Consider the following 27,862-nt stretch of genomic DNA (forward strand, 5'->3'; position numbering starts at 1 on the left):
GTAGTTATCGAAGTTCTCTTCTTCTTCCTGAGAGTAGGTCTCCTCCTCTTGGTATTCCTCGTTACTAGCGTCTATATACGAATACGAGGTATAAATACTAAACCAAGCTCACATACCAAACTAGAAACACTCAAAAGAGTTCACACACTAATCCTATCATCAATCAAACATGGCATGGTGGATTATTTGATTAGTCTTTATTTAAAAGAAGAATAATTTCCTCTCATTATTCCTATTTCTTAAATTTGGTATGTAGATCCTTAGAGGAAATAATTTCTTCTCATTACCTCATATTAAGATTTCATCTCTTCATATAATAATAAGGTATGAAATATAGGTTGACCCAAAGTCAACATTTCATATCTATTATATGTGAGTATAATTTAATTGAAGTGCTACACTTCACATAGTCTTAAAACTTAATATTTAAATGAATTAAAATCTCTAAGTAATACTTATCAAGGGTTCATTAGCCTAAGTCATTCCCCCTGGTTATATTACTTAGGATCAAGATTTAAATGAGAGGTAGCTCTCATATTAGTTGTTGAATTTGAATTCCAAATTTAATTGCTCTAGAATTGACTACATAGCCATTTTATTTGATCTAGTCCATGATCATACAAACAACTTGTCTATGTTATTGCATAATCAATTAGAGGACATCATTTGTGATTTATTAGAGTTGGAATCAATTCAAAATCTATTATGGTTGAATTTTGAATAAAGTTTGAATGTACAAAAGTCCCTGTCTTTTATTTTTATCAGATTAATTCTACTTTGAATTTGGAGGTGGGACCAGCGGCATTAGTTAGATAAATTCATTGGCTTTCCAACGGTACAAAGTTTGCTAAATTTGGTTTGGCAGATTTCAAACTATTCAATTTTTACTAAACCATCTGCAGAACATTTGAAATAAGATTAAATCTAAATTTGAATCTTGGGCTTGGGCGGGAAACGTTACTGGGCCGAAACGGGATTTAAATCTACTGCGCAGCCCAACAAGCATCTGGTGCGCTTGGGCCGCACTGACGAGGTGGGGGCCACCCGTCAGTGTGTTATAACACAGCGAAACGGTATGATCAATTTAGGCCGTAGGATTAGAAGGGAGATCGACGGCGTGTGAGCGTCGTCGTCTCCGGCGAGAGGCGAGCTCACTGGCGGCGAGCCTAGGGGGTCGGGGAGCCTACCAGGCCGTTGCAGGGGTCTGGCAGTATGCGCGGAGAAGTGGTTGTCGACGAGGAACGGCCTGGTGCAGCGGCGGCGCTCGGGGAGGCTCCAATCGAAGCAGAGCTTCCGCGAGCTCCGGCGGTCTTGAGCTCGCAATTCGAGGAGCTCCGGCGAGGACTGGTGAAATTGATGGGTGGAGGTGGCTCAGTGAGGAGAGGGGAGTGGATGGTGTGAGGAATGGAGGAGCCGATCGCCTCTATTTATAGGGTCGAGAGGTGGCCGCGGGGTGCTGAGAGGGAACGGCCATGGCGCGGCTCCTATGGCGAGCGAAAGGGCAAGGCGAGGACTGCTACGGCTAGCTGGTGTGCCGGCGATGCTCAACCTGTATCGAGGCGAGAAAAGGGTGATGGGAGGGCTCGAGCGCTTGCAGGGTCTGTGGCGCGGCGTGCGGCCGAAAGTCGACGAGGACGACGGCGACGGAGCAGGGGCAGGCTAGGGATGGTGTCTGGCGTGTAGAGGGCGGGGAGGTGGTGCTCGACGCAGGCGTAGCTTGGCCAGAGGAGGACGGAGGTGCTCGAGCGCGTGGTGTACTGGCGATGCCCGAGCGCGGTCACCGCGCGTGCTGGCGCGTCCTGGCGAGTTTTGGGCGAGCGCATTCCGGCCAATGCCGTGCGTTGGCGTTGCTGGGGCGTGTACCATCGTCGTCCTTGAGTGTTGTAGATGCTCCAGGACAAGGAGAAAGGTTGGGATGGTGGCCAGAGGTGGAGATGCCAAAGGTGGTCGGGTGTGCATGGCATGGAGCATCTCCTCTCACTTTTCCACTTTAACCAGCCATGGCAAATACTGGACTAGAGGCAGGGATCATAGAGAGGGCTGATGATCACAAGGTAGAGCTGGTTTAGGCCAAAATCCAGTGGACAATAGCATGTAACACAATTTGGAAACTATGCCTGCCAAGTGTTTGATTAAATGGCCGCAAGAACTTTTTGTTTGAATTTTGAAATTCTTTTTGGTGGATCTCATTTATATAATTAATGTGTTGGATTGGTGGTGGTTTGGTTCAATTTTGAGTTGTTTTGCAAAATGTCAAAAGTGACATGATCTTCTCTTTATTTCAGCATCACTACTTGTCACCTTTATACTGGTCAACCTAGTCAACTCTGGCCATGGTGGTCAACATCAAAGTTACTCACCTTGACATGGTCTTGGATGACATGGCTTTGGTTGACCAAGTTTAGTTCAAGAGTTGAGAGAACCAGGGGGTAAAGTAGTGAAGAAAATATTTTTGGGCCATATGACCATTATCATATGTATGAAGAAATTTTGATTTCCTTGTGTTTGATTCTTGATCCAAGGATGCATTTGTGTTAGTTTATCATATTAAAGTATTTTACAAGCAAGAGGGCAAGCAATTATGGCCTAGGGTGAAGAGTTGCAATTTGGCATATGGTGTATGTAAGTGAAATATGGGTTTTTTCCCATTTTCTTCATTTCTTCTCAAACTAGGGTTTGATCATCTTTGTTTGGGTTCAAAAAGAAATTGATAATCATACTAACACTCATCATGGCAATTGCACAAAAGAAAATCACTCAAATGCATGAATCTATATGTGGCACTATATGCATAGAAAAAGTTTTTGTTAATTGCAAATTTTGAGTTTGGGAAAATTTTCTTTCTTGTTGATTGTTGTTGAAACTTGGGATGTTACAAACCCTTCCCCCTTACAAAAGATCTCGTCCCGAGATCTGAGAGAAAACTAGGTACTAAAGAGATCTGGGTACTCAGTCCTCATAAAGTCTTCTCTCTCCCAAGTGGCTTCTTCTTCGGTGTGGTTACTCCATTGGATCTTCAGAAAATTGATACTTCGGGTACGGGTGGTTCTGAAAGCTTCTTCCAAGATGCGAATAGGTACTTCGCGGTATGTCAGATCTAAGTTGATATCCACAGCTCGATGGTCGATGTTCTTGAAAACCTCGGTCTTCTCGGGCACTTCTAAGCACTTCCGGAGTAGCGAGATGTGAAACACATTGTGCACCACTGACATTTCTTCCGGTAACTCCAGTTGATAGGATACTTCTCCTCGGCGGCTCAGGACTTTGAAAGGTCCGACATATCGGGGTGCGAGCTTTCCTCTAAGCTGGAATCTCTGCATTCCTTTAAGAGGGGACACTTTGATATATACGAAATCTCCGATCTCGAAGGTCATCTCTCGGCGTCTCTTGTCGGCGTAGCTCTTCTGTCTTGATTGGGCTGTCTTGAGGTACTCGCGGATCTTGTGAACCTTCTCTTCGGCTTCTCGGAGAATATCTGGTCCAAAGACTTGACTCTCTCCTACTTCCGACCAATTCGTAGGGGTACGGCACTTCCTTCCGTACGGTGCTTCAAAGGGGGCCATCTCGCAAGCCGGCTTGATAGCCGTTGTTGTACGAGAATTCTGCGTACGGCAAGCAGTCTTCCCACTTAGATCCATACTCTAACACACATGCTCTCAACATATCTTCTAGTATCTGGTTGACTCGTTCAGTCTGTCCATCCGTCTCCGGGTGATAGGCTGTGCTGAAATTCAGACGAGTTCCGAGTCCTTCATGTACTTTCTGCCAGAATCTGGAGGTGAATTGGGATCCCCTGTCGGATACTATCGACTTCGGGGTTCCGTGCGGGCTGACTATCCTTGAGATGTATAACTCGCAAGTCTCGGTCCTTGATAGGTGGTCTTGACGGGGATGAAGTGGGCGACTTTGGTTAGTCTGTCGACCACTACCCAGATGGAATCATTCCCTTTACTAGATTTGGGCAGTCCGGTGATGAAGTCCATTCCTACGGAATCCCACTTCCATTCGGGAATCTGTAGGGGTTGCAACAGTCCTGCGGGGCGTTGATGTTCTGCTTTGACTCTTTGACAGATGTCACACTTGGCGATGTAGCTTCCAATCTCTCTCTTCATTCCATGCCACCAGAATTGTTCCTTCAAATCCTGGTACATCTTGGTTCCTCCGGGGTGAATGGAGTATAGGGTGTCGTGAGCTTCTTTCAGAATAACTTGCTTCAACTCTGAGTCTGACGGCACACAAAGGCGCTTGTTATACCATAGCACTCCTTCTTCATCTACGGTGAATCCCGATGCTTTTCCGGCAGCTATTTGGCTCTTGATCCCCTCAATACTAGTATTTCCTTTCTGAGCTTCCTTGATCTGGCTAATCAGAGTGGGTTGGAGTTCGATGCTGGCGAGATATCCTTCGCTAACCAGTTCCAGTCTAAACTGTTCAAACTCTTCAAACAGGCTGGGTTGCTCAATTTCTATCATGGAGTTCAACTGACACGGCAGTCTACTCAGAGCATCCGCTACCACATTGGCCTTGCCGGGGTGATAGTGGATTTCCATGTCGTAATCCTTGATTAACTCTATCCATCTGCGCTGCCTCATATTCAGCTCCTTCTGCGTGAAGATATACTTTAGGCTCTTGTGATCCGAGTAAACCTCGCATCGATTTCCCATGAGGTAATGACGCCATACCTTCAGTGCTAAAACCACGGCTGCTAGCTCTAAATCATGGGTTGGATAGTTCTGTTCATGCTGCTTCAGCTGTCTTGACAGGTAAGATATCACTTTGCCTTCTTGCATCAGCACACATCCAAGACCAATCTTGGAGGCGTCACAATACACGTCAAATGGCTTGGTAATGTCCCAGCATAACCGATGATTGGGGCTGAGGTCAATCTTAGCTTGAGCTGTTGAAAGCTCTCTTCACACTTGTCGGTCCATTCGAACTTCCGGTCCTTCTTCAACAATTGAGTCATCGGTCTTGCTATGCTCGAGAATCCTTCAACGAATCGGCGGTAATATCCCGCCAATCCGAGAAAGGCACGGACTTCGGTCTGAGTGGTTGGGGCTTTCCATTCTTCGACCGTCTTGATTTTTGCGGGGTCAACAGCAATTCCTCCGGCTGACAAGATATGACCCAAGAATCCTACTTCTTTCAACCAGAACTCACACTTGCTGAACTTGGCATACAGCTGATGCTCCCTAAGGGTATCTAGGACCACTTCCAAATGTTGCTCATGTTCTTCTTCGGATTTGGAGTAGATGATGATGTCGTCGATGAAGACAACGACAAACTTTTCTAGGAAGTTCATAAAGATCTTATTCATGAGATTCATGAAGTAAGCGGGGGCATTGGTCAATCCAAATGACATGACATTGTACTCGTACAATCCATATCTGGTGGTAAAGGCAGTTTTGGGGATATCTGTGGCACGAATCTTTAGCTGATGGTATCCGGTTCGCAGATCAATCTTCGAGAACACTTGGGCTCCGGTCAGCTGGTCAAACAGATCTTCTATCTTGGGCAACGGGTACTTGTTCTTGATGGTGACATCGTTAAGCTTACGATAGTCCGTAACCAAACGGGTGGCACCGTCCTTCTTATCCACAAACAAAACTGGCGATCTCCATGGTGACGCACTTGGTTGAATCAGACCTTTGAATAGCATATCATCCAGTTGCTTCTTCAGTTCCACTAACTCTGTCGGGTTCATGCTATAGGTTCTCTGGGCTATCGGTCCGGTTCCGGGGATTAACTCGATGATAAACTCGATATCCCGATCTGGGGGCATACCGGGTAGGTCATCCGGAAACACATCAGGGTATCGACAGACGATCCTGATCTGATCCAAGGTGGGTTTGGCTAGGCTTTGGTTGCAGGTAAACTTTCTGGGCATCCTTTCAGATATGTGTTCGACTATTATTCCGGTGCTACTAGTCATGGTGATGGCCTTCTTGGCACAATCAATCAGTCCATGATGTTTCGCCATCCAGTCCATTCCCAGGACTACTTCCAAACCTTTGGCTCCCAGAACAATCTAATTTGCATAAAATTCTATTTCATGTATTCTGATTGGAACATCTTTGCAAATTTTTCTAGCTTTAGTTGTTGATCCAGGTATTTGAACTATCATGACATGCTTCAAACTGATGGGTTGAATCTTACTAGTGCATGCAAAATCTTCGGTAATAAATGAATGCGATGCTCCAGAATCAAACAACACTCTTGCAGGTATTGAGTTAACAGAGAACATACCCAAGACAACGTCTCGGGGCTTCTTGAGCTTCTTCTGCATTCATGTGGTAAAGGCGGCCGTTGCGGTTGTTCGGGTTGTTGGGGGCGAACTTCTTGTTGGTGGTGACACGACGCTGCTGCTGAGCAGGGTCTGAGGTGTTGGGGGCAGTCTTGGCGAGCTTCTTGGGGAACTCATAGCAGAAGTGCCCCGCCACTCCGCACTCGTAGCAGTTGTAGGTGGACTTGTCCTTGGGGGTGATGGGAACAGCATTGCTCCCAGTCCTTGGGGCTGTGTTGGAGTTGTTGTTGGGGGCGCGAGGTGGAGCGCGGTTGAAGTTGTTGTTGTGGTTGTTGTTGTTGTAGTTGTTGTGATTGTTGTGGCCTCCTGACCTGGGGTTTCCTCCACTCCGGTTCTGATAACTCAGACGTGGATTCTGCATCGGGGGCTTGTTGTTTCTTGGGGCGAACCCTCCACTTGAGCTGGGGCGATACTTGTGGTTATTGCTGGGCCCACTCTGGTTCATCATACGGCGCTTGCGGTTCTCATTGGCTTGGTGTATCTTCCCCTCCATCTGAATGGCGGAGTCAACGAGGGCTTCTAAGTCAGCAAATGGGATATTGATCAGTACAGTCTGCATCTCATCGTGCAGCCCATTCAGAAACCTCTCCTTCCTCTTCTCGACGGTATCCGTCTCATCCGGGGCGTACCTTGACAAAGTGAGAAACTTGTCGCGGTATTCCACCACGGTCATTCTGCCTTGCTTCAGTTCTCTAAACTCATCCCTCATCTTCTTGATCAGACTCGGGGGCACATGATATTTGCTAAACTTGAGTTTGAAGTCTTCCCAAGTCATCATTTGCCCCGCATTCAATGCGCGAGCACTTGTCCACCAGGCACGTGCAGGTCCAGCCAGATAGTGGGTGGCGAACAACACCTTCTCGTTGTCCTCCACTCCGGCAACCTCGAGATTGTTCTCCATGGTTTGGAGCCAATCATCCGCATCGAGGGGTTCCTCCGTCTTGCTGAACACCGGTGGTTTGGTGTTTTGGAAGTTCTTCAGCTTCGACCCTGGGTGGTCGTGGTTTCCGTGGCCTTGATTGCCCTGAGCAATCTGTTGAAGGGCAGCTAAGTTGGCTTGGCGGTCAGCTCTCTCAGCTTCTCTCTCTATCATCATCTGTTGCAGCATTTGCAGCATTGCGGTTTCGCTGCGAGTTGGAGGTGCCATCTGAATAGTGATAGGGATCATGAGATGAGAGGGAAATTTCTATGGCTCATTTTGGGATAAAATTTCACACAACTTAAAACTTGATTCATAATAATAATAATATTACACAAACACAAACATAGTCATGGAGGTAGCAAATATTACAAGCCAAATGTTCCGGAGGGTTTGAAGAACCCTTTCAACGAACTACGATACATGGGGCGGGTACAAAGGACCGATACATAACATGGGACGCAAGTGCTCGGACGGGACTACTCGCCATCGACGTTGATAGGGTAGACGTTGTCTATCCCGGCAGCAAGGTGCTCGTGGCCATCCTCGTAAGGGTGGAACTCCAGGTTGTCGTCTTCCTCCTCCTCGTAGTCGTCGTCGTTGCTGACGTAGGAGTAGCCGTCCCCCTGGATGTTCTCCCCTTCACCTTCACCCTCCAGCTCCAGGATCTGTTCAGCTTGGGTGGCGATGGTTGCCTTCAGAGTGGCGATCCTGGCCTTGAGGCGGTTGATGGCGTAGTCCTTCTTCTGGTTGGCGCGGCGGAGTGCCCTGCGCTCCCCGGCGATGACCTTGATGGTCTCCGCCTGCTGCGCCAACTGAATGTGAGTGTGGTTGGCGTATTCGCGTGAGTTGTCGAGGTCGATGCGGGTCTCATTCAACATGAAGTCGAGATGATCCACATGGTGGCGAAGTTGCGGGTGCGACGGCAGGGTTCATTGGCACCCCGAGGGAGTTGTGCCTTGCATAGTGCACAAAGCGGCTATCCTCGAAGTCCATGAAGTTTTGCCCGCACGTACGTGCGAGCCCTTCCCGAAGTCCCCGTGCGAGACCATCCGCCCAAGTTGTTCTCCCGGAAGGAGAACTGGATCCTTGCGCTCATTGGGAGCGTGAACCTTCCACGAAGGTCCACCATGATCACCCACTGGAGTTGACCACCGGGCTGGTCATTGATCATTCCACCAAAGACTTCCGGTGGTGGGCGCCCGAGGAATTCCGAGAGGGAGAAGAGGTCCCTCTCGAAAATGATCTCTCCACCGTTCCCCAACTGATAGAACTCAGTCTGGAGGAAAGGCTGCGCGTCAACGACGTGATCCATCTGTAGAGAGATTAGATGATTAAGTTAGAGAAGTGCAAGTGTTCCAAATTTTAATTCACTTATAAGAAGGGCATGAATTTAAAGTTTGTAATAGACTCTTCAAGGTAAGAGGGTGAATAAAGTTTTCGTAACTAGTCAATTCATGAAATTTTGAAGCTGAGTTTTTGAACGTCCATTCTAACTAGGGTCTCCTAAGGTCAAACAATGGCTCTGATACCAACTTGTCAACACCCGGATTTTTAAGTCCAAATGCCCATTATGGCGTACATCGCAATCCCAGGAATAATGTTTTTGCGAGACATAATAGTAAGTAGCATAGAGTCATCATTTATTACAACACATATTGTCTTACAACCATAGATCACATGATCCAATATTACACGAATATATTGTTCAACATCACAAATAGTAGCGGAAGCAAAGTAGTAGTGGACTATCTATTCCACAGGCAACGTTTGACGTTAGAAGACGATCCTAGTTATCGTAGACTACCTGTTGTCCGTCATCCTGATACTGGTGCTCTCCTTCATAGTCTGGCATTTGAATAGCCAGGGCAAAGCCATGAGTACTCTTAAAGTACTCGCAAACTAACTCTAAATTAGTTACTTATTAAGTGTAGTAATGGATGCTAAGCTCTAGGTTTAGTGCATAAAGCCAAGTTTTAGTTTGGTAAACATTTAGTAAAGCCTTATCATGTGCTAGACTAACTCAAGTGGGAACATTAGTGTCATTCCCACAACTCATATTGATTCACCTCAATATCCCCTTTTAATTCACCATTCATTTTTAGGATCAAAACATATTATGATAACGGAGATAGTATGGCCTTTCCAATCGTCCGTAACCGTGGACACGGCTATTCGAATAGGTTTAACACTCTGCAGAGGTTGTACTCTTGTGCCACAACTTTTGATTACATCCGTCGAGGATAACCCCGAATCATCGTAACACGATGACGCGGATCATCAACCATAACCTTTCAATTATATATGCTAGTATGAGCACCTCTCCCCATGAGCTTGGCCTCCCGGTGGAAACCGCAGTTAACCCGGGAACTGCACAGGGCTTGGGCCGTACATTCACATCATATTAACATCATTCCACACTTAACGGAGGCAGCCTCGGCGTAACCCCTATGATGCTTGTTTAGAGGGAACCCATACTAAAATACACAAGTTTCTAGTTAAGCCCTACCCATAATCAGGTATTGTGGGGGTACTTCTACAATTGGAAGGGTATCGCATTCAGACCCAATCATCAATTTTATCAAAAATCACCATCTTCTCTTGTTCATATCCACCTCCACTTTACTTTCTTTCAAAGGCATTTTACTTCACTATGTTCCCATCTAGAGTAGTCAATTTTAATTGATTAGCACTAGCACTATATGAGGGGTGCTATCTAGCTTTGAGTTGTGCTAATCTACTCCAAGTATTGTTCTACTCTAGACCAAGTGAATCATAAATCAAAAAGTACTTTGAAATAAATAAGCAAAAGTAAAAGTAAGTAAAAACATGGGATAGGTAATACATGGAGGTAAAGTGTGATGGTGCCTTTGCTCTTGTAGAGCTAACCACTTGTGTTAAGCAAGGGTTAGCTTGCCTTGAGCTGAGTAGTTATCGAAGTTCTCTTCTTCTTCCTGAGAGTAGGCCTCCTCCTCTTGGTATTCCTCGTTACTAGCGTCTATATACGAATACGAGGTATAAATACTAAACCAAGCTCACATACCAAACTAGAAACACTCAAAAGAGTTCACACACTAATCCTATCATCAATCAAACATGGCATGGTGGATTATTTGATTAGTCTTTATTTAAAAGAAGAATAATTTCCTCTCATTATTCCTATTTCTTAAATTTGGTATGTAGATCCTTAGAGGAAATAATTTCTTCTCATTACCTCATATTAAGATTTCATCTCTTCATATAATAATAAGGTATGAAATATAGGTTGACCCAAAGTCAACATTTCATATCTATTATATGTGAGTATAATTTAATTGAAGTGCTACACTTCACATAGTCTTAAAACTTAATATTTAAATGAATTAAAATCTCTAAGTAATACTTATCAAGGGTTCATTAGCCTAAGTCATTCCCCTGGTTATATTACTTAGGATCAAGATTTAAATGAGAGGTAGCTCTCATATTAGTTGTTGAATTTGAATTCCAAATTTAATTGCTCTAGAATTGACTACATAGCCATTTTATTTGATCTAGTCCATGATCATACAAACAACTTGTCTATGTTATTGCATAATCAATTAGAGGACATCATTTGTGATTTATTAGAGTTGAAATCAATTCAAAATCTATTATGGTTGAATTTTGAATAAAGTTTGAATGTACAAAAGTCCCTGTCTTGTTATTTTTATCAGATTAATTCTACTTTGCATTTGGAGGTGGGACCAGTGGAATTAGTTAGATAAATTCATTGGCTTTCCAACGGTATAAAGTTTTCTAAATTTGGTTTGGCAGATTTCAAACTATGCAATTTTTACTAAACCATTTGCAGAACATTTGAAATAAGATTAAATCTAAATTTGAATCTTGGGCTTGGGCGGGAAACGTTACTGGGCTGAAACGGGATTTAAATCTATTGCGCAGCCCAAAAAGCATCTGGTGCGCTTGGGCCGCACTGACGAGGTGGGGGCCACCCGTCAGTGTGTTATAACACAGCGAAACGGTATGATCAATTTAGGTCGTAGGATTAGAAGGGAGATCGACGACGTGTGAGCGTCGTCGTCTCCGGCGAGAGGCGAGCTCACTGGCGGCGAGCCTAGGGGGTCGGGGAGCCTACCAGGCTGTTGCAGGGGTCTGGCAGTATGCGCGGAGAAGTGGTTGTCGACGAGGAACGGCCTGGTGCAGCGGCGGTGCTCGGGGAGGCTCCAATCGAAGCAGAGCTTCCGCGAGCTCCGGCGGTCTTGAGCTCGCTGATACGTCTCCGACGTATCGATAATTTCTTATGTTCTATGCCATATTATTGATGATACCTACATGTTTTATGCACACTTTATGTCATATTCGTGCATTTTCTGGAACTAACCTATTAACAAGATGTCGAAGTGCCGCTCTCGTTTTTCGCTGTTTTTGGTTTCGTAAATCCTAGTAACGAAATATTCTCGGAATTGGACGAAACGAAGACCCGGGGGTCTATTTTTCCACGGAGCTTCCGTAAGACCGAAGAGCATACGAAGTGGGGCCACGAGGTGGCGACACCACAAGGCGGCGCGGCCAAGGAGGGGCCCGCGCCGCCCTATGGTGTGGGCCCCTCGTCGGGCCCCCGACTCGCCCTTCCGCCTACTTAAAGCCTCCGTCGCGAAACCCCGATGCGAAAAACCACGATACGGAAAACCCTACCGAGACGCCGCCGCCGCCGATCCCATCTCGGGGATTCTCGAGATCTCCTCCGGCACCCTCGCCGGAGAGGGGATTCATCTCCCGGAGGACTCTACACCGCCATGGTCGCTCTCCGGAGTGATGAGTGAGTAGTTCACCCTCGGACTATGGGTCCATAGCAGTAGCTAGATGGTTGTCTTCTCCTCATTGTGCTTCATTGTTGGATCTTGTGAGCTGCCTAACATGATCAAGATCATCTATCTGTAATACTCTATGTTGTGTTTGTCGGGATCCGATGGATAGAGAATACCATGTAATGTTAATTATCAAGTCATTACATATGTGTTGTTTATGATCTTGCTTGCTCTCCGTTACTAGTAGAGGCTCTGGCCAAGTTTTTGCTTTTAACTCCAAGAGGGAGTATTTATGCTCGATAGTGGGTTCATGCCTGCATTGACACCTGGGACAGAGGCGTAAAGTTCTAAGGTTGTGTTGTGCTCGTTGCCACTAGGGATAAAACATTGGCGCTATGTCCGAGGATGTAGTTGTTGATTACATTACGCACCATACTTAATGCAATTGTCTCGTTGCTTTCCAACTTAATACCGGAGGGGGTTCGGATGATAACTCCGAAGGTGGACTTTTTAGGCATAGATGCAGCTTGGATGGCGGTCTATGTACTTTGTCGTAATGCCCAATTAAATCTCACTATACTTATCATGTCATGTATGTGCATTGTTATGCCCTCTCTATTTGTCAATTGCCCGACTGTAATTTGTTCACCCAACATGCTTTTATCTTATGGGAGAGACACCTCTAGTGAACTGTGGACCCCGGTCCATTCTTTAATAATGAAATACAAATCTGCTGCAATACTTGTTTTTACTATTTTCTCTGCAAACAATCATCTTCCACACAATACGGTTAATCCTTTGTTACAAGCAAGCCTAGGTGAGATTGACAACCTCACCTGTTTCGTTGGGGCAAAGTACTTTGGTTGTGTTGTGCAGAGTTCCACGTTGGCGCCGGAATCCCCGGTGTTGCGCCGCACTACATCCCGCCGCCATCAACCTTCAATGTGCTTCTTGGCTCCTCCCGGTTCGATAAACCTTGGTTTCTTTCTCGAGGGAAAACTTGCTGCTGTGCGCATCATACCTTCCTCTTGGGGTTGCCCAACGAACGTGTGAAATACACGCCATCAAGCTCTTTTTCTCGGCGCTCGTTGCTCGGGGAGATCAAGACACGCTGCAAGGGGAGTCTCCACTTCTCAATCTCTTTACTTTGTTTTTGTCTTGCTTTATTTTATTTACTACTTTGTTTGCTGCACTTATATCAAAACACAAAAAAAAATTAGTTGCTAGTTTTACTTTATTTGCTGTCTTGCTTGCTATATCAAAAACACAAAAAAGTTAGTTTACTTGCATTTACTTTATTTAGTTTGCTTTATTTACTACTGCTAAAATGGCCAACCCTGAAAATACTAAGTTGTGTGACTTCACTAGCACAAATAATAATGATTTCCTATGCACACCTATTGCTCCACCTCGCTACTACAGCAGAATTCTTTGAAATTAAACATGCTTTACTTAATCTTGTCATGAGAGAGCAATTTTCTCGGTGTTAGTTCCGATGATGCCGCTGCCCATCTCAATAATTTTGTTGAACTATGTGAAATGCAAAAGTATAAAGATGTAGATGGTGACATTATAAAATTAAAATTGTTCCCTTTCTCATTAAGAGGAAGAGCTAAAGATTGGTTGCTATCTCCGCCTAAGAATAGTATTGATTCATGGACTAAATGCAAGGATGCTTTTATTGGTAGATATTATCCCCCTGCTAAAATTATATCTTTGAGGAGTAGCATAATGAATTTTAAACAATTGGATAATGAACATGTTGCTCAAGCTTGGGAAAGAATGAAATCTCTAGTTAAAAATTGCCCAACCCATGGACTCGACTACTTGGATGATCATCCAAACCTTCTATGCAGGACTAAATTTTTCTTCGCGGAATTTATTGGATTCAGCTGCTGGAGGTACCTTTATGTCCATCACTCTTGGTGAAGCAACAAAGCTTCTTGATAATATGATGGTTAATTACTCTGAATGGCATACGTAAAGAGCTCCACAAGGTAAGAAGGTAAATTCCGTTGAAGAATCCTCTTCCTTGAATGATAAGGTTGATGCTATTATGTCTATGCTTGCGAATGATAGGACTAATGTTGATCCTAATAATGTTCCATTAGCTTCATTGGTTGCCCAAGAAGAACATGTTGATGTAAACTTCATTAAAAATAATAATTTCAACAACAATGCTTATCGTAACAATTCTAGTAATAACTATAGGCCATATCCTTATAATAATGGTAACGGTTATGCTAATTCTTATGGGAATTCTTACAACAATAATAGGAATACACCCCTGGACTTGAAGCCATTCTTAAAGAATTTATTAGTACACAAACTCGCCTTTAACAAATCTGTTGAGGAAAAGCTCGATAAAATTGATATTCTTGCTTCTAGAGTTGATAGTCTTGCCTCTCGATGTTGATCTTTTGAAATCGAAAGTTATGCCTAATAGGGATATTGAAAATAAAATTGTTACTACAGCAAATGCCATCCAAGTTAGAATTAATGAGAATATAAGATTAATGGCTGAACTGCGAGCTAGGTGGGATAGAGAAGAAAATGAAAAACTAGCTAAAAAGGAAAATGTAGCTAAAGTTTGGACAATTACCACCACTAGCAATGCTAATGATTCACATGTTGCTGCACCTCCTACTATCAATGGTAAAATAATTGGTGTTGGCAATGCTTCTACTCCTAGTGCAAAGCGCGCAAAATTACCTGAAACTGCTAAAACTGTCGAAACCGCTCGTGATAAAACCGCTGAAATTTTTTCCAACCTTGGGGATGATAATCCCATTGCTTTAGATTGTAATGATTTAGATTTTGATGATTGCCACATCTCTGAAGTTATAAAGTTCTTGCAAAAACTTGCTAAGAGTCCCAATGCTAGCGCTATAAACTTGGCTTTCACAAAACATATTACAAATGCTCTCATAAAAGCTAGAGAAGAGAAACTAAAACTTGAAACTTCTATTCCTAGAAAGCTAGAGGATGGTTGGGAGCCCATCATTCAAATGAGAGTCAAAGATTTTGATTGTAATGCTTTATGTGATCTTGGTGCAAGTATTTCTGTTATGCCTAAGAAAGTCTATGATATGCTTGACTTGCCACCATTGAAAAATTGTTATTTGGGTGTTAATCTCGCTGATAATGCTAAAAAGAAACCTTTGGGGAGAGTTGATAATGTTCATATTATGGTTAAAAATAACCTTGTCCCCGTTGATTTTGTTGTCTTGGATATTGAATGCAATGCATCTTGCCCCATTATATTGGGAAGACCTTTTCTTCGAACCGTTGGTGCCACTATTGATATGAAGGAAGGTAATATTAAATATCAATTTGCTCTCAAGAAAGGTATGGAACACTTCCCTAGAAAGAGAATGAAGTTACCTTATGATTCTATCATTAGAACAAATTATGATGTTGATGCTTCGTCTCTTGATGTTACTTGAGATACACTTTCTGCGCCTAGCTGAAAGGCGTTAAAGAAAAGCGCTTATGGGAGACAACCCATGTTTTTACTCCAGTATTTTTGTTTTATATTTGTGTCTTGGAAGTTGTTTACTACTGTAGCAACCTCTCCTTATCTTAGTTTTGAGTTTTGTTGTGCCAAGTAAAGTCTTTGGTAGAAAAGTAAGTACTAGATTTGGATTACTGCGCAGTTCCAGATTTCTTTGCTGTCACGAATCTGGGTCTATCTCCCTGTAGGTAGCTCAGAAAATTAAGCCAATTTACGAGCATGATCCTCAGATATGTACGCAACTTTCATTCAATTTGAGCATTTTCGTTTGAGCAAGTCTGGTGGCCTAATAAAATCCATCTTTACGGACTGTTCTGTTTTGACAGATTCTGCCTTTTATTTTGCATTGCCTCTTTTGCTATGTTGGATGAATTTCTTTGATCCACTAATGTCCAGTAGCTTTATGAAATGTCCAGAAGTGTTAAGAATGATTGTGTCACCTCTGAACATGTGAATTTTTATTATGCACTAACCCTCTAATGAGTTGTTTCGAGTTTGGTGTGGAGGAAGTTTTCAAGGATCAAGAGAGGAGTATGATGCAATATGATCAAGGAGAGTGAAAGCTCTAAGCTTGGGGATGCCCCGGTGGTTCACCCCTGCATATTCTAAGAAGACTCAAGCGTCTAAGCTTGGGGATGCCCAAGGCATCCCCTTCTTCATCGACAATATTATCAGGTTCCTCCCCTGAAACTATATTTTTATTCCGTCACATCTTATGTACTTTGCTTGGAGCGTCGGTTTGTTTTTGTTTTTTTTGTTTGAATGAAATGGATCCTAGCATTCACTTTATGGGATAGAGACACGCTCCGCTGTAGCATATGGACAAATATGTCCTTAGGCTCTACTCATAGTATTCAAGGCGAAGTTTCTTCTTCGTTAAATTGTTATATGGTTGGAATTGGAAAATGATACATGTAGTAACTCTAAAATGTCTTGGATAATTTGATAATTGGCAATTGTTGTGCTCATGTTTAAGCTCTTGCATCATATACTTTGCACCCATTAATGAAGAAACACTTAGAGCTTGCTAATTTTGTTTGCATATTTGGTTTCTCTAGAGTCTAGATAATATCTAGTATTGAGTTTTGAACAACAAGGAAGACGGTATGGAGTCTTATAATGTTTACCATATGTCTTTTATGTGAGTTTTGCTGTACCGTTCATCCTTGTGTTTGTTTCAAATAACCTTGCTAGCCTAAACCCTGTATCGAGAGGGAATACTTCTCATGCATCCAAAGTACTTAAGCCAACCACTATGCCATTTGTGTCCACCATACCTACCTACTACATGGTATTTATCCGCCATTCCAAAGTAAATTGCTTGAGTGCTACCTTTAAAATTCCATCATTCACCTTTGCAATATATAGCTCATGGGACAAATAGCTTAAAAACTATCGTGGTATTGAATATGTACTTATGCACTTTATCTCTTATTAAGTTGCTTGTTGTGCGATAACCATGTTTCGGGGACGCCATCAACTATTCTTTGTTGAATATCATGTGAGTTGCTATGCATGTCCGTCTTGTCTGAAGTAAGAGAGATCTACCACCTTTATGGTTGGAGCATGCATATTGTTAGAGAAGAACTTTGGGCCGCTAACTAAAGCCATGATTCATGGTGGAAGTTTCAGTTTTGGACACATATCCTCAATCTCATATGAGAATAATAATTGTTGCCACATGCTTATGCATTAAAGAGGAGTCCATTATCTGTTGTCCATGTTGTCCCGGTATGGATGTCTAAGTCTTATATATACTAATTAGAGGCACCATACGAGACACCACGTTGATCCACATCATTAAAATAATTAAGGCAGTTAGATCCAGAATTTACGGATAGGATTAGTTGAGAAAGTTGTTATTTATAAGGTAACGTAGGCACACGTTTGTTTAAATAGGCACGACACGTATCCACGTTTGTTTAATTATTGTGCGGAAAACCCAAAATAGCAAAATAAGTGGCACGAGTCTGATGTAGCCTGGCACAAGTCTTATGTAGTCTATATCATATACGGTGATTTAATCATAGTTTAATCATTGCAACGCTGAAAACACATAGATCTCTAGAGTCCTACCTATACGCATGTCACGTTAAATCCTGAATACCGGCCGGCTCTCCTTTTTTTTCTTGGCTTGGGCTGGGTTAACTAAATAACTAACGAATACATCTATTAAATCCTACTCAGGAGTTCTATTTATGCACGAGTGTGGACCAGTCCATTCATTAGGCATTGCTAAAAAAACAAGTCAGGATCAAAATAAAAGATCCTAAGCTAGCTTTAACCGTATGTTATCTAGGATCTCATTTTCATTTGTTCAGATGCATGTCCGGCGGCAGCCTATAAGTTAGTTTTTCCTAAACTAAAACGATTTAAGAGCCAGTCTGAATAGCAGATGAAGTGGCCAATGACGATGTCGCCAGAGTTAGAGCCCGCATGTGTGCAGAACAATATTTCTGATTAGGAAAAGAAATCGATCAGCTGGATGTGTACGTGCATTGCGACGTATCCGGCCCGGATATCAAACTACATGTGGAAAAAATAGCATCCTCTACTGTACGTTTAGATGTATGTCCGGCAGTAGCGCGTAAATTTTCCCTAAACTACGACAAGGGCGACGATTCTAGAGCCATAGGGAATTCGTAGATGGTGTGGCCAATAGTAATCTCGCTGATGCAAGAGCCAGAGCATGTGTCTGCACAGAACAATTTTATTTTCACATTGGGAAAAAATTAGCTTTCAAACTACATGGGAAGAAATTGGCATCCTCTACGTTATGTATTATGAGTTGCCCTAACTTCTGCTAGGACTTTAACATTTCACGTGAATCTGGTAGCGACTTAAGAGGAAGAGCACCTGCTATCAAAGGACAGCACAATTGTGATCGAACATGGTGACCTACTGCCAACCCGCAACCCGGTCTCAGATCAGAGGAACACACAATCAAGATCCTGTGATCATGTGGAGAAAGACGGGACGGCGCATGTTGTCGTGAGTGTAATTGGTAATATGTTTTTTTAAGACATTTACCCTAGAGGAAGGCCCTACGATATATTTTTCATAATATATATATAAAGAATAATAGAGTTTAATTGGTCATATCTTTGTCAGGTCATTCCTTCTACCCTACCGTCCAATAATAGTAGGATTAAGTTTCTATGCAATGTGTATTTCATGTTATCTCTATGTACACCAATCTCTAAAATTCTACTACATATTGCATGCACGATCTATATGCATGCTTTTGCATGGTCAATCATTCATGCATGGAGATTTAAGAGCCAGTCTGAATAGCAGATGAAGTGGCCAATGACGATGTCGCCAGAGTTAGAGCCCGCATGTGTGCAGAACAATATTTCTGATTAGGAAAAGAAATCGATCAGCTGGATGTGTACGTGCATTGCGACGTATCCGGCCCGGATATCAAACTACATGTGGAAAAAATAGCATCCTCTACTGTACGTTTAGATGTATGTCCGGCAGTAGCGTGTAAATTTTCCCTAAACTACGACAAGGGCGACGATTCTAGAGCCATAGGGAATTCGTAGATGGTGTGGCCAATAGTAATCTCGCTGATGCAAGAGCCAGAGCATGTGTCTGCACAGAACAATTTTATTTTCACATTGGGAAAAAATTAGCTTTCAAACTACATGGGAAGAAATTGGCATCCTCTACGTTATGTATTATGAGTTGCCCTAACTTCTGCTAGGACTTTAACATTTCACGTGAATCTGGTAGCGACTTAAGAGGAAGAGCACCTGCTATCAAAGGACAGCACAATTGTGATCGAACATGGTGACCTACTGCCAACCCGCAACCCGGTCTCAGATCAGAGGAACACACAATCAAGATCCTGTGATCATGTGGAGAAAGACGGGACGGCGCATGTTGTCGTGAGTGTAATTGGTAATATGTTTTTTTAAGACATTTACCCTAGAGGAAGGCCCTACGATATATTTTTCATAATATATATATAAAGAATAATAGAGTTTAATTGGTCATATCTTTGTCAGGTCATTCCTTCTACCCTACCGTCCAATAATAGTAGGATTAAGTTTCTATGCAATGTATTTCATGTTATCTCTATGTACACCAATCTCTAAAATTCTACTACATATTGCATGCACGATCTATATGCATGCTTTTGCATGGTCAATCATTCATGCATGGATCGATTTGTTCTAATGTACCATCTATCAGCCATATAAATTACTACTAATGAACACTTAAAATATTACTACTACCGATTAAAAAGTTTTTTTCGCTATAATTTAAATTCTTAAAATGTAGACAAATACAATTATCAACATTGGCAATGAAAATTGTGTCATGAAACTCTCCCATAGATGGATTATATATAATTGGAATGCAACTATGGTTATTGATTGTGTATTGCAAAAAAAAACTCAAACACACCAATTTATCTTACATCTCATATACATACAACATATTATTGAAAAGATACAACAACGAGTATAGCTAATTGAGCATGCGCGTTTATGTATCAATAGAATGCAAAATCGTCTTTGTTTGGCATGAGACATGCTAAGTTATTTCATCCTTTAATCAAGACAAATTATTTTATTAAGCTGATAGTTAGAAATATAAGAATGCTTTGTAGTTCTAATTTTCCAAGAATTCAAACAAAATTATATTCTAAAAATATTCATCTATTTAGTTTTTAATATGTCTAGCCCATGCAGGAGCATGGGTTGATGACTAGTTGAGAATAATCAAAAGCGAGAAATCCAAAATGCGAGCTTTCTCCTTAGACCTTTGTACAGGCGGCATGGAGGTACCCCATTGTGACACTTGGTTAAAACATGTGCATTGCAAAGATCCGGTAGTCCAAGCTAATTAGGACAAGGTGCAGGCACTATTAGTATACTTTGCATGAGACTTGCAACTTGTAAGATATAATGTACATAACTCATATGCTTTATTACTACCGTTGACAAAATTGTTTCATGTTTTCAAAATAAAAGCTCTAGCACAAATATAGCAATCGATGCTTTCCTCTTTGAAGGACCATTCTTTTACTTTTATGTTGAGTCAGTTCACCTATCTCTCTCCACCTCAAGAAGCAAACACTTGTTGAACTATGCATTGATTCCTACATATTTGCATATTGTACTTGTTATATTACTCTATGTTGACAATTATCCATGAGATATACATGTTACAAGTTGAAAGCAACCGCTGAAACTTAATCTTCCTTTGTGTTGCTTCAATACCTTTACTTTGATTTATTGCTTTATGAGTTAACTCTTATGCAAGACTTATTGATGCTTGTCTTGAAGTACTATTCATGAAAAGTCTTTGCCTTATGATTCACTTGTTTACTCATGTCATTACCATTGTTTTGATCGCTGCATTCACTACATATGTTTACAAATAGTATGATCAAGGTTATGATGGCATATCACTTCAGAAATTATCTTTGTTATCGTTTTACCCGCTCGGGACGAGCAGAACTAAGCTTGGGGATGCTTGATACGTCTCCGACGTATCGATAATTTCTTATGTTCTATGCCATATTATTGATGATACCTACATGTTTTATGCACACTTTATGTCATATTCGTGCATTTTCTGGAACTAACCTATTAACAAGATGCCGAAGTGCCGGTTCTCGTTTTCTCGCTGTTTTTGGTTTCAGAAATCCTAGTAACGAAATATTCTCGGAATTGGACGAAACGAAGACCCAGGGGCCTATTTTTCCACGGAGCTTCCGGAAGACCGAAGAGCATACGAAGTGGGGCCACGAGGTGGCGACACCACAAGGCGGCGCGGCCAAGGAGGGGCCCGCGCCGCCCTATGGTGTGGGCCCCTCGTCAGGCCCCGGCTCGCCCTGCCGCCTACTTAAAGCCTCCGTCGCGAAACCCCTGATGCGAAAAACCACGATACGGAAAACCTTACTGAGACGCCGCCGCCGCCGATCCCATCTCGGGGGATTCTGGAGATCTCCTCCGGCACCCTGCCGGAGAGGGATTCATCTCCCGGAGGACTCTACACCGCCATGGTCGCCTCCGGAGTGATGAGTGAGTAGTTCACCCCTCGGACTATGGGTCCATAGCAGTAGCTAGATGGTTGTCTTCTCCTCATTGTGCTTCATTGTTGGATCTTGTGAGCTTCCTAACATGATCAAGATCATCTATCTGTAATACTCTATGTTGTGTTTGTCGGGATCCGATGGATAGAGAATACCATGTCATGTTAATTATCAAGTCATTACATATGTGTTGTTTATGATCTTGCATGCTCTCCGTTACTAGTAGAGGCTCTGGCCAAGTTTTTGCTTTTAACTCCAAGAGGGAGTATTTATGCTCGATAGTGGGTTCATGCCTGCATTGACACCTGGGACGATGACAGAAAGTTCTAAGGTTGTGTTGTGCTGTTGCCACTAGGGATAAAACATTGGCGCTATGTCCGAGGATGTAGTTGTTGATTACATTACGCACCATACTTAATGCAATTGTCTTTTGCTTTGCAACTTAATACTGGAGGGGGTTCGGATGATAACCTGAAGGTGGACTTTTTAGGCATAGATGCAATTGGATGGCGGTCTATGTACTTTGTCGTAATGCCCAATTAAATCTCACTATACTTATCATGTCATGTATGTGCATTGTTATGCCCTATCTATTTGTCAATTGCCCGACTGTAATTTGTTCACCCAACATGCTTTTATCTTATGGGAGAGACACCTCTAGTGAACTGTGGACCCCGGTCCATTCTTTAATACTGAAATACAAATCTGCTTCAATACTTGTTTTTACTATTTTCTCTGCAAACAATCATCTTCCACACAATACGGTTAATCCTTTGTTACAGAAAGCCGGTGAGATTGACAACCTCACTGTTTCGTTGGGGCAAAGTACTTTGGTTGTGTTGTGCAGGTTCCACGTTGGCGCCGGAATCCCTGGTGTTGCGCCGCACTACATCCCGCCGCCATCAACCTTCAATGTGCTTCTTGGCTCCTCCTGGTTCGATAAACCTTGGTTTCTTTCTGAGGGAAAACTTGCTGCTATGCGCATCATACCTTCCTCTTGGGGTTGCCCAACGAACGTGTGAAATACACGCCATCACTCGCAATTCGAGCAGCTCCGGCGAGGACTGGTGAAATTGATGGGTGGAGGTGGCTCAGTGAGGAGAGGGGAGTGGATGGTGTGAGGAATGGAGGAGCCGATCGCCTCTATTTATAGGGTCGAGAGGTGGCCGCGGGGTGCTGAGAGGGAACGGCCATGGCGCGGCTCCTGTGGCGAGCGAAAGGGCAAGGCGAGGACTGCTACGGCTAGCTGGTGTGCTGGCGATGCTCAACCTGTATCGAGGCAGAGAAAAGGGTGATGGGAGGGCTCGAGCGCTTGCAGGGTCTGTGGCGCGGTGTGCGGCCGAAAGTCGACGAGGACGACGTCGACGGAGCAGGGGCAGGCTAGGGATGGTGTCTGGCGTGTAGAGGGCGGGGAGGCGGTGCTCGACGCAGGCGTAGCTTGGCCAGAGGAGGACGGAGGTGCTCGAGCGCGTGGTGTACTGGCGATGCCAGAGCGCGGTCACCGCGCGTGCTGGCACGTCCTGGCGAGTTTTGGGCGAGCGCGTTCTGGCCAATGCCGTGCGTTGGCGTTGCTGGGGCGTGTACCATCGTCGTCCTTGAGTGTTGTAGATGCTCCAGGACAAGGAGAAAGGTTGGGATGGTGGCCAGAGGTGGAGATGCCAAAGGTGGCCAGGTGTGCATGGCATGGAGCATCTCCTCTCACTTTTCCACTTTAACCAGCCATGGCAAGTACTGGACTAGAGGCAGGGATCATAGAGAGGGCTGATGATCACAAGGTAGAGCTGGTTTAGGCCAAAATCCAGTGGACAATAGCATGTAACACAATTTGGAAACTATGCCTGCCAAGTGTTTGATTAAATGGCCGCAAGAACTTTTTGTTTGAATTTTGAAATTCTTTTGGTGGATCTCATTTATATAATTAATGTGTTGGATTGGTGGTGGTTTGGTTCAATTTGGAGTTGTTTTGCAAAATGTCAAAAGTGACATGATCTTCTCTTTATTTCAAGCATCACTACTTGTCACCTTTATACTGGTCAACCTAGTCAACTCTGGCCATGGTGGTCAACATCAAAGTTACTCACCTTGACATGGTCTTGGATGACATGGCTTTGGTTGACCAAGTTTAGTTCAAGAGTTGAGAGAACCAGGGGGTAAATTAGTGAAGAAAATATTTTTGGGCCATATGACCATTATCATATGTATGAAGAAATTTTGATTTCCTTGTGTTTGATTCTTGATCCAAGGATGCATTTGTGTTAGTTTATCATATTAAAGTATTTTACAAGCAAGAGGGCAAGTAATTATGGCCTAGGGTGAAGAGTTGCAATTTGGCATATGGTGTATGTAAGTGAAATATGGGTTTTTTCCCATTTTCTTCATTTCTTCTCAAACTAGGGTTTGATCATCTTTGTTAGGGTTCAAAGAGCAATTGATAATCATACTAACACTCATCATGGCAATTGCACAAAAGAAAATCACTCAAATGCATGAATCTATACGTGGCACTATATGCATAGAAAAAGTTTTTGTTAATTGCAAATTTTGAGTTTGGGAAAATTTTCTTTCTTGTTGATTGTTGTTGAAACTTGGGATGTTACAGTATGGATGTCTAAGTTGAGAATAATCAAAAGCGAGAAATCCAATGCGAGCTTTCTCCTTAGACCTTTGTACAGGCGGCATAGAGGTACCCCTTTGTGACACTTGGTTAAAACATGTGCATTGCGATGACAATCCCGGTAATCCAAGCTAATTAGGACAAGGTGCGGGCACTATTAGTATACTATGCATGAGGCTTGCAACTTGTAGGATATAATTTACATAACACATATGCTTTATTACTACCGTTGACAAAATTGTTTCTTGTTTTCAAAATCAAAGCTCTAGCACAAATATAGCAATCAATGCTTCCCTCTGTGAAGGGCCTTTCTTTTACTTTTATGTTGAGTCAGTTCACCTATCTCTCTCCACCTCAAGAAGCAAACACTTGTGTGAACTGTGCATTGATTCCTACATACTTGCATATTGCACTTGTTATATTACTTTGCATTGACAATATCCATGAGATATACATGTTATAAGTTGAAAGCAACCGCTGAAACTTAATCTTCCTTTGTGTTGCTTCAATGCCTTTACTTTGAATTATTGCTTTATGAGTTAACTCTTATGCAAGACTTATTGATGCTTGTCTTGAAAGTACTATTCATGAAAAGTCTTTGCTTTATGATTCAGTTGTTTACTCATGTCATTACCATTGTTTTGATCGCTGCATTCATTACATATGCTTACAATAGTATGATCGAGGTTATGATGGCATGTCAGTCCAGAAATTATCTTTGTTATCGTTTACCTGCTCGGGACGAGCAGAAACTAAGCTTGGGATTGCTGATACGTCTCCGACGTATCGATAATTTCTTATGTTCCATGCCACATTATTGATGATATCTACATGTTTTATGCATACTTTATGTCATATTTATGCATTTTCCGGCACTAACCTATTAACGAGATGCCGCCGAAGAGCCAGTTGCTGTTTTCTGCTGTTTTTGGTTTCAGAAATCCTAGTAAGGAAATATTCTCGAAATTGGACGAAATCAACGCCCAGGGGCCTATTTTCACACGAAGCTTCCAGAAGACCGGAGAGCTAACGAAGTGGGGCCACGAGGCGGCGCCACAGTAGGGCGGCGCGGCCCAAGCCCTGGCCGCGCCACCCTAGCGTGTGGGCCCCTCGTGACTCTCCCGACTCTGCCCTTCCGCCTACAAATAGCCTTCGTCGCGAAACCCCCAGTACCGAGAGCCACGATACGGAAAACCTTCCAGAGACGCCGCCGCCGCCAATCCCATCTCCGGGGATTCAGGAGATCGCCTCCGGCACCCTGCCGGAGAGGGGATTCATCTCCCGGAGGACTCTACACCGCCATGGTCGCCTCCGGAGTGATGCGTGAGTAGTTCACCCCTGGACTATGGGTCCATAGCAGTAGCTAGATGGTTGTCTTCTCCTCATTATGCTTCATTGTCGGATCTTGTGAGCTGCCTAACATGATCAAGATCATCTATCTTTAATGCTATATGTTGTGTTTGTTGGGATCCGATGAATAGAGAATATTATGTTATGTTGATTATCAATCTATTATCTATGTGTTGTTTATGATCTTGCATGCTCTCCGTTATTAGTAGAGGCTCTGGCCAAGTTTTTACTCTTAACTCCAAGAGGGAGTATTTATGCTCGATAGTGGGTTCATGTCTCCGTGAATGCGGGGAGTGAGAGAAACCTCTAAGGTTATGGATGTGTTGTTGCCACTAGGGATAAAACATTGATGCTATGTGCGAGGATGTAGTTATTGATTACATTACGCACCATAATTAATGCAATTGTCTGTTGTTTGCAACTTAATACTGGAAGGGGTTCGGATGATAACCTGAAGGTGGACTTTTTAGGCATAGATGCATGCTGGATAGCGGTCTATGTACTTTGTCGTAATGCCCAATTAAATCTCACAATACTCATCATATCATGTATGTGCATGGTCATGCCCTCTCTATTTGTCAATTGCCCAACTGTAATTTGTTCACCCAACATGCTATTTATCTTATGGGAGAGACACCACTAGTGAACTGTGGACCCCGGTCCATTCTTTACATCTGAAATACAATCTACTGCAATACTTGTTCTACTGTTTTCTGCAAACAATCATCATCCACACTATACATCTAATCCTTTGTTACAGCAAGCCGGTGAGATTGACAACCTCGCTTGTTTCGTTGGGGCAAAGTACTTTGGTTGTGTTGTGCAGGTTCCACGTTGGCGCCGGAATCCCTGGTGTTGCGCCGCACTACATCCCGCCGCCATCAACCTTCAACGTGCTTCTTGACTCCTACTGGTTCGATAAACCTTGGTTTCTAACTGAGGGAAACTTACTGCTGTACGCATCACACCTTCCACTTGGGGTTCCCAACGGTCGCGTGTTGTACGCTTGTCATTGGCCTATATATGTAGGGTTTAATTAGGGATAGGGTTAGGGTCAGTGTTAAATACGGTATAGGGTCTAGGGTTTAGGGTTTAGTGTTTAGGGTTTAGGGTTTAGGGTTTAGTGTTTAGGGTTTTGGGTTTAGGGTTTAGTGTTTAGGGTTTAGGGTGTTTAGGGATTAGTGATTAGTGTTTTAGGGTTTTATGGTTTAAGGTTTAGGGATCATCGATCTAGTGCGCACACACATTATTAGAGGCACCCGCCTTAATTTGCGCATAAAGTGCATGCGTATATATATAAGTGTGTTTCTTGACCACCAACGATATATAGATCGAGAGATAGAGATTGAAATCCCCAAGAATATGTTCAAATATACGCACACACATGAATTACTAGACGCACTCGCGCCTTTGCGCATAAAGTGCATGCGTATATATATAAGTGTGCTTCTTGGCCACCAACGATATATAGATCGAGAGAGAGATTGATATATATATATATATATCCCCAGGAATATGTTCAAATATATATTGAAATATATGCACGAATGATATGCAAGGTATGCCATGCGCATGCACACTAATTATATATATATTATGAGACTACTTAATCAAATGTGTTTTCATTCGAGATCGAGAACTTGTCAAAATTCAAGTTAATTAATTTATCAGCGCTAATTAGTTGGTCGCCTGCTTGATGCGCAATTAAGTGTCGTTGGCCTATATATGTAGGGTTTAATTAGGTCTAGGGTTAGGGTTAGTGTTAATTAGGGTATAGGGTCTAGGGTTTAGGGTTTAGGGTTTAGGGTTTAGTGTTTACGGTTTTGGGGTTTAGGGTTTAGTGTTTAGGGTTTAGGGTGTTTAGGGATTAGGGATTAGGTTTTTAGGGTTTTATGGTTTAAGGTTTAGGGATCATCGATCGAGTGCGCACACACATTATTAGAGGCACCCGCCTTAATTTGCGCATAAAGTGCATGCGTATATATATAAGTGTGCTTCTTGGCCACCAACGATATATAGATCGAGAGAGAGAGATTGATATATATATATATATCCCCAAGAATATGTTCAAATATATATTGAAATATATGCACGAATGATATGCAAGGTATGCCATGCGCGCATGCACACTAATTATATATATATTACGAGTCTACTTAATCAATTGTGTTTTCATTCGAGATCGAGAACTTGTCAAAATTCAAGTTAATTAATTTATCAGCGCTAATTAGTTGGTCGCCTCCTTGATGCGCAAATAAGTGTCGTTGGCCTATATATGTAGGGTTTAATTAGGGCTAGGGTTAGGGTTAGTGTTAATTAGGG

The sequence above is a fragment of the Lolium rigidum genome, chromosome 5, assembly GCF_022539505.1.
Source record: "Lolium rigidum isolate FL_2022 chromosome 5, APGP_CSIRO_Lrig_0.1, whole genome shotgun sequence".
Lineage (NCBI taxonomy): Eukaryota > Viridiplantae > Streptophyta > Magnoliopsida > Poales > Poaceae > Lolium > Lolium rigidum.